At 34.9% G+C, this 7,972-nt stretch overlaps 1 protein-coding gene across 3 annotated transcripts in view; it reads right to left on the bottom strand.

Moving 5' to 3' along the window:
* Nucleotides 1-7,972, bottom strand: part of LOC149781745 (kazrin-like) — a 196,186-nt gene that overhangs the window by 143,831 nt on the left and 44,383 nt on the right. The window lies entirely within an intron of this gene.

Genomic DNA, 7,972 nt, shown 5'->3' with positions numbered 1-7,972 from the left:
TATAGTTAGGGTCGTACTCAAAGGGATACCGAGACGTTTCCCCGAAAGAGGGGAGGATCGGGTTTGAAGGAAAGGGCTCCTAAGTATCAAATTCCTTATGTAGTCAGAGACTTCCGGGGGGGGGGACCTTGGCCATCAGCACAACTTTGGAAATAGTTGCAGAGTATGTTGGACTTTTTTTGTCCGTGTTAGTTTAGGAAATTTAGCAAATGATGAATTTTGTGAAAGTACATACATACATACATACATACATACATACATACACAGAAAATTTGTAAAAAAATTAAAATTATTTAATGAATGAATTCAGCATGATCGGACGATTTTGATGGTGTCAAAACCTTTTAATTATAATATCAACAATGAGCACAGACCTGCAAAGAAATTGCAAACAACGCTACACATTACCATGAAAAGTGGCAACGTAGGAGTCAATCTTTAATAGCATTATTACTTATTTCAGAAAAATGTTTACCTTTAATTTCAACTAATATGAATACCGTATTTTACATAAATACTCACGTCCGAAAGGTTGAATACATTATAAGTAATTTTAGGGATGACATCATTTACCCACGACACCAAATTGATGCGTTTTCATTACAAAATACAAATTAACAAGAAATAAACAAACCAACCATTGAAGCTATATATTTTCAGTCACCACTACAATCAATATATATATATATATATATATATATATATATATATATATATATATATATATATATATATATATATATATATATATATATATATATCCGCATTTTTCAAAACAATCCGGTTTATTATTTGTAAATTCAAATATACCAAGGTTATCTTACCTTTTTAGTATATTAACTTGGAACATTTAAAAACATTTTATTTTTAAATCAGCACTGGTTATCTTGTATATTCTGAAACTAGTTTTATCTCAGTGAAATATCTGACATTTTAATGAATCTTAACTCTTCCAGAACATGTCAAATTACAAATATACCCTTGAACATCCAAAGCAAAATGATGACGAAATCGATAAACAGTTTATTTCCTGTTTAGGCTTTAATGGTGTGTTCTATTAAGTACGTGTAATATTATTTGCCGATCAGCACTAATATCCAGTAAAGTATGAGAACAAATAATGGTGATTTTTTTAGGGGGTTATGATGGAATGCAATAACAGCTGACTGAATGATAGCTTTCACTAACGTAAACCGTCATTACCAAACCATCTGAAAACCAGAAATATCTTTACTGAAACAATTTTCCTGTGAACATTAAAAACAAGAAAACTTCAGGAAAGCTGTGTAAATGAGTTTGTACTTATATCAATTAAACTTAAGGTTACAGTTATAATTAACAGTTAAAACATTAGATACTGATATTTTGATCATTTTGAAAGAGCATCGCTTTGATCTGCCATTCTATACGTTGTATTCGTCTATTTATCTCTGTCCGTTTACACGTGCTGGAAATGTACATTTAAGTAACATTCTGAACCACGCTTACATTCACGACATTCTAAGAACTCACGATATCAGAAACTGTTCTGACTTCCGCTTTTGAAAACGAAAAATAGTGACCACTAGTTTTGTCGGCATTTGAGAATTAGTTGACATTTGGAAGTATCTGGTGCCGTTTTATTGATAAATAATACATATAATTTTCAAAGACGTCTGATTCAATTTTGCCTTCTTAAATAGGCGGAACACCAACAGCACAGAGAAACCTACACAGGCATCTGACTTGCATTTTTTGACGTTATGTAGATTGTAATCACCCTGGGGCGTTTGATATTTGCATTTCCGTTTCCGTTCATAGCTTTGTTAGATTATAGTGATGACTTGTTGATTACGGGGAGTTTGTTTGGGAAGATATTCTCAACCCAAGCAGTTAGCCAATTTCTATGAGCAGACGTCATCATGTACAAGACTTTATGACAGCATGGGTTTGTTTCATAAAATAAAACCCTCCTTAATTTCTTAAAAAATGGAATTTTCTAGATATTTTAGGTATACGTGTTTGGTAATCTAAAAATCGTTGTATTGGGTGTTTGGTAATCTAAAAATCGTTGTATTGGGTGTTTGGTAATCTAAAAATCGTTGTATTGGGTGTTTGGGTCGTGTTTTGTATTGCATGGCGTAAACTAATAAATTCGGCTCAACAACAAAAAAATTACTCTTGAATCATACAAATGTGAAACAGAAAACCATGCAAGTGTGAAATTCTAGTTTCGCGGTGTGTGGTAATTAGGTGAATAGAATTATTTTTAGTGTTTGCGTTAATAATCATTCGAAAACGGTGTAGTCTTGAGGTCCTTGGAAATTGGGGCCGAATATGGACTATCAAGGTTCGGGCTCACGCAGATGTTTGACTCGCTCTGTACGAGATCCCTTTCGTATAACAATATATAACGTACTGACTCCGTGCAAAATTGTGAAAATTTGTTTTAGTACGGCACGTGTGGCTTCTAACAAGGTTTCTTTCGATCAGGTGAAGAATAAAGTTTTGTTTTTCTTTCTGGAAGCAAGCAAACAACCACTGAAGAGCTATCTACGTTTGAGGTCAAAACGACAACTGGTCTTCTCTTAGCTTGGTTATATGGTTTCAAATAAATCTTTTTACAGTTATATGTTCATATCTTTGACATTTTTAAATGTCATTACTTTGCTCGTAATTTTATACGCATTTGTTTGCATATTTATGTGTGATTGTTTCAGAGCGTACTTTAAAAAAAAAACAACAGCTGAGAAATGTTTGCGATTTAGTATGACCTAGGGCGTTTAAGCGAATACCGTCAAATTTATCATTTTATACTCTATAATCTTCACAGATTTGCAATCACTGAAAATCCAACTCGCCAAATTTGAAAACCAACATTGTTGACAGAATTTGCTTCATTTCAGTCTGTGATTTTTTTTAAACCGATAAGCAATGTATTATCTTCTGTTGAATCATGTACGTAACTGATTACCCTGTAATACGCCTGTAATACACCTGGATAACCTGTGATGCCAAAATAATCCCTAATCACTGTATGAATCACACTCGCCTTCTATATGCACATGTTGACCAATGACCATCTCCTTCGATGCAATACGAGATTTACTTTAATTACACCGCAAATAACGCTTGTAGAATTAATTACATTCGTAACATGACATTTCTGCGTAGATGAAAAGAGAAAAAGGAAACAATTATCTAAGGTTCGACCAGGTCCTTACATTAAAAGTGCAGCATGGTGATCGATGATTCATAAATAAAATCAACCTTTTCCTAGTCTACAATCTCATCATGAAATCTAAAGAAGCAATAATCAATTTACACATGTAAGGATAATTTCTTTATGTAACGGTGAGAAGGAAGGTAGAAATATGGTTCCTTCTATGAAGAGCAATAAGAGATGATTATGTTTTTGCAGCATATGAAGTTTGCAGCTTTTATCACTGTAACTACACACGTCTTTTTAGATAGGATCCATGGCGTTCAGAAGGATTAAGTAAATACTGGCATGACATCCTGCATTGATAATCAGCGTTCTGGTAAGAAGGTTAAACCAACTGAGTTTACATATTGATAGCAATGGATAAAGTGCTTACCTAACACTGAGGAAGTCAGCTTTGGTTTCATTTCTTACAAATTCAAAATTCGTGACAAAAGAGGAACATCAATAATTCAGAAGCTTACCCGACCCAATAAAAAATACCCTCACCGGTTCAAAACTTAAGTTAAAAAATTAAGCATGCCATTTTATGCAAATAAATAAAACATGTAATTGTATCAAATTGACACTTGTCACCCACCCAAACCCTCCCCAAACACTAACTGTAACACATCGAATACATATGCATAAATACGAAGCATCGTAATCAAGTTTGTGTACCTAAGATCGTAACAACCATACACACACACACGGAGCTTTTCTCACATATCATACAACCAAACCTTCCTTTACAGACGACTTCCATAAAATAACCATCTTCTGTAAACAACCAGTTTTTTTCTGGGGGTCACACAAAAGTAGTGTATGAATGAACTTCTTGTAAGCAGTAGTTCGTTGTAAGTAGAAGTAGTTCGTAGTAAGAGGCCCAGTTCCACTTCCAAGAGGCGTTTGGCTGCTGAAGAGTTACCCACAGTACCAAGCTGTTATGCTGATTATCCCACTGCACCATGTCGTTATTCTAATTATCCCACTGCACCAAGTCGTTATGCTGATTATCCCACTGCACCAAGTCGTTATGCTGATTATCCCACTGTACCAAGTCGTTATGCTGATTAGCCCACTGTACCAAGTCGTTATGCTGATTATCCCACTGTACCAAGTCGTTATGCTGATTATCCCACTGCACCATGTCGTTATGCTGATTATCCCACTGCACCATGTCGTTATGCTGATTAGCTCACTGCACCAAGTCGTTATTGCTGATTATCCCACTCTACCAAGTCGTTATTGCTGATTAGCCCACTCTACCAAGTCGTTATGCTGATTAGCCCACTCTACCAAGTCGTTATGCTGATTATCCCACTGTACCAAGTCGTTATGTTGATTATCCCACTGCACCAAGTCATTATGGTGATGATCCCACTGCACCAAGTCATTATGCTAATTATCCCACTGTACCAAATTGTTATGCTGACTATCACAACTTAACAACTTACCTCCTTCCTGACGGTACATTTCTGATTACCAAATTTTCACCCGTTTCATTTTCAAATGTGTAGGCCGCCATTGTAGATAATAATAATAATAATAATAATAATAATAATAATAATAATAATAATAATTAATAATAATAATAATAATAATAATAACCTCTCGTTGGAAAAGCTCCTAATATTATTTATTTTAATAAATATCAATTAAAAGTGAAAACCAGAAAATGCAAAATGCACGTCTTCCTCGCAGTCTCGGTTACCCACTCAAGAGATAATGGCAAATGATGTTACGACTATTATAAACAAGAGTCCCTAAAAGACACGGATGCTATAATGACGTGAAATCGTTATAAGACCATTTCTGCTTGTAAGTGCTGAGTACTGAAACCATCTCTGATATTCTTCGGCAATGTGAAATTTCATAGCAATCCTCAGTTATTTAGCAGGAGCAGCGATAACAACGTGTGCGAACGGACAGGCGTGCGTCGGATGACGTGCTATATATGTAAATCAGGTTAATTTCAGAATTCTTTATCTACTAATGATAGTTACAAACGGAAATGCATCCCTATATTCAACCTTATTCAGCGTGTTAGTGGCCACGTACAATCCAAAATAAATGAATCCACGCAGTCCAGCTGCATCTGATCAGAATCACCTATTTATATTTTCCCAAAAGATGATCCCAGCTAACATCACTGAATACATGTCCACGTCGACGTTTCCTCATGAAGCTGTCATGACAATGAATAATCAAATTTAAATCCTCTCATATTCATGGAAACCCATGTGAAATTCAAGCTTATAATGTGTGTGTTATAAGCAATAATTTTGTCGGGCCGACCGTTGAATGCGTTCTCTCAATCATTAAATTGGGTTTAGTGCTAGCTACAGGTGCATTAACAATAGGTGTTACAATATATATACCTATATTGGACCCATCTCTAATAGGGCAATTAATAAATATAATACTTGTAATGCTCTCACGGTGAATATTGCTAAACACTCAAAAAATACTTTAAGTAATGAGCAGTCTTAATACTGTAATTGCTAGATACATACGTGCAGCAACAGGTTTGACGCCCGGTTCCGGTGGTAGAAAACATGCGGATTACTTAGGAAGTATCATTCATCTTCCCTTACAAGTGTTTAATTCGTCATCATATAATTTTTTTTAATGAATGTTGGAAAATTTGGGGAATACATTTCAACATGTACTGGTTATAAATACTTAGTTTCAAAACAAAAAATAGCAGGCTAGAAGGTCTGAAAGGATAAAGACTGAGTCAATCACCTACCCCAATTAGATAGCGTTGTTTGATTGGTTGAATGCCAGGGATGATGTCGTGTCGAAATTATCAATCAATTGAAGGCGGACATATTAAAGGAGTACATGTGGTAATTCAGTGCGCTGATTGTAGAAAATGTGGTTACTATTCACTTTCATATACACATAGTGTAGTTGTCTACGAACATAATTAGACGTGCTTGAAACTTGAGGAAGAAAATACATTTATACAGTGAAATCATATTGTGTTCGCCATTAAACTGCATCCGTTTTTCATAATAAATGGATTGAAAATTAGAACGATATGTACTGGAAGTACACTATATGCCAGACATGTGTAACTTCCCCAAGACGCAGGCCAGATAGGGATTTTAAAGTACCGGTATGACGTAAATGTAATCGAAAGAAACAAGCCGCGGATACGGTCGTAAGTTGCATATGCCTGCATCAACTACATGTACTGTTGTTAAGTAAACATTCAGATTGGGTCTCTGTCAGTGCATACAAATACCTCGTATGTTTGTTCTGGACTTAACGGAAATCGCGGAGGAAAATTACGAATTGTGAATATTAGTGATTTGGACCCATTTGCAATTCTGTCTTTATTTTATATGTATATGTGAAAACGTCATTGAAATTTAGTCTCAACGATAGCGTATCCATTGTTGGGAGTGGATTTTTGGGGTGTTGTTTTTTTTAAATGCGGAGTGTTCTAGTTGGCTGGACTTTCTCTATCTGTGTAAACTCAAAATAAAATCTATTTAAAGAACACTATAAAATAAACAAAAAGTATATGGGCCCTTAGAAATTGACGGTGATTTAAGACGTGTCGTTAAATCGACTCCGGGGGTTCCGTTGCGGTAAACAGATGAGACCGTAATAACTATATCATACCAAACCAAAAGTCTCTCAATGTGACTGACGTTCTACTGTCCAAAATATATTTATAGAAATTCAAGATAAGATCATATTTATTTTTCACTTTTTAACTGCGTAGTGCTGACACTTCTCATATTCTTCAGCAATAAGATTTGCAATCTAGCCGCTGCTTCGACCATATCAAATATAAGATCGGTACCAGACGTCATTGAAAGAAATTTTGAGACAACACCATTCCATTACGAACATCGTTTTATTAGAAGTTGCGATAACAAGACTTTTAAATTGCCGTTGTGCAGCCATAATTGATAAAATATTTGTACTATTTATATTTAGGACGAACTAGATATGATTAAAATCCTCGTGGTAAAACCCTACGTTCATATGACAATCAGTTATGGCGAAATAGTGATAACTAGATTTTTAAGATGGCTGTCATTGTGGTTATATTGTATGCCAGACTGGCACTGTTTATTTACGACCACAAATCAACATCATAAGAAGTCTTTTAGTCAGAACTCAGTGTCAATGTTACTTTCCATCTTGGTGGAATACTGGTAGTATTAGGAATCTAAAAATGACCATATATACATTTTTTTTCCTTTCTCACTTTAAGACTAAACAGGCAATATAAGAAGTAATTTCGGTGAGAGAAAAATCATGTTGATATGATTCTCCGTTTAGGAAGAGTAGCGACACCAAGATTTGTCCATAAAATGGTCCATTTGAAAATATGTTCACATAAGTGTAAAATGCACACAAACCATTCCATGTTATCATTTTTCGTTGGTTAAAGCAAAAGCTGTATGTAAAAATATCAATTTTTAACAAGTTAATTTCTCCAACATTTCACATGTAAGCATCCGTACAGCACACGTCATAGTCCATTATCTGCTGTCTATCACTTCCGGTGGCTGATCAAAACGCTGTTTATTTTACACATGAGTTAACGAACATATTCTATTTATAACACTTGCGTAAACACGGAAGAGTGATTTTACATGATTGGCGGTAACTCAGTGCGTTGAAACTATCACCATAGGGTCGCCTCTAATTATATTCAAATAGTTTTAAAGAACGGGTCGTTACAAGTTCATTTTATTTTTAGTAACGGCTGTCATATTTTAAGCTGATCAACAATGGAATGTTTTTTGCCAAATATGATCAAAT

The sequence above is a fragment of the Sinohyriopsis cumingii genome, chromosome 15 (genome assembly GCF_028554795.1).
Source record: "Sinohyriopsis cumingii isolate HCF-2022 chromosome 15, ASM2855479v2, whole genome shotgun sequence".
Classification (NCBI taxonomy): Eukaryota; Metazoa; Mollusca; class Bivalvia; order Unionida; family Unionidae; genus Sinohyriopsis; species Sinohyriopsis cumingii.
Note: the sequence above shows the minus strand (reverse complement) of the source record. Positions and strands in the feature narration are given on the sequence as shown.